The sequence below is a fragment of the Vombatus ursinus genome, unplaced genomic scaffold, assembly GCF_900497805.2.
Source record: "Vombatus ursinus unplaced genomic scaffold, bare-nosed wombat genome assembly UNPS02000582.1, whole genome shotgun sequence".
NCBI classification, from domain to species: domain Eukaryota; kingdom Metazoa; phylum Chordata; class Mammalia; order Diprotodontia; family Vombatidae; genus Vombatus; species Vombatus ursinus.
In genome coordinates, this window is record NW_020940360.1 from 7,737,149 (window position 1) to 7,737,842 (window position 694).

The window sequence follows — 694 nt, forward strand, 5'->3', positions numbered from 1 at the left end:
CCTTCTATCTTCCATTATCTCATGAAGTCTGCCCAAGTTTATGTTGGTCTCCATCATACTATCTATCCATCTCATCTTATGCTATTCCCTTTTCCTTTTGTCTTCAATCTTTCCCAACGTGAAGGTCTTTTCCAATGAGTCCCATCTTCTCATTAGGTCGCCTCAGCTTCAATAGTTGACGTTCCAGTGAATAGACTGAATTAATTTAAGTATTGACTGATTTGATCTCCTTGCTGTCCAAAGGACTCTCAAAAGTCTTCTGTAGCAACACAATTTATTAATCAACGAGCATTTGCTAAAGGCCTCTGTATGTGGCCCTTGCCTAGGTGTTATAAAAGGGAAAAAAATCTGCAGTAGCAGCCTGACCTCGAGCAGCTTGCAATCCCTTATGGAGTCTCTTCCTCCTAACAACTGATTACTATTAAAAAAAGAAAAAGAAAAAAAAAATGTGACTGAGAAATCCTCTGCTTTCATTATAGTCCTGTGATTACTCTCCGGTATGGAGTCGTTGATGTCTGATGAAGGCTGAACTACACCTGAAAGCTTTCCCACACTCCTTGCATTTATCAGGTTTCTCTCCAGTATCTGATGCTGAGTAAGCAATGAGCTCTGATTGAAAGCTTTCCCACATTCATTACATTCATAGGGTTTCTCTCCAGAATGAATGACATGATGTCTAATAAGGATTGAGCTA

At 39.6% G+C, this 694-nt stretch overlaps 1 pseudogene; it reads right to left on the bottom strand.

Moving 5' to 3' along the window:
- Positions 1–487: 487 nt before the first annotated feature.
- The window catches only part of LOC114037380, a 2,336-nt pseudogene continuing 2,129 nt past the window's right edge, over positions 488–694 (bottom strand).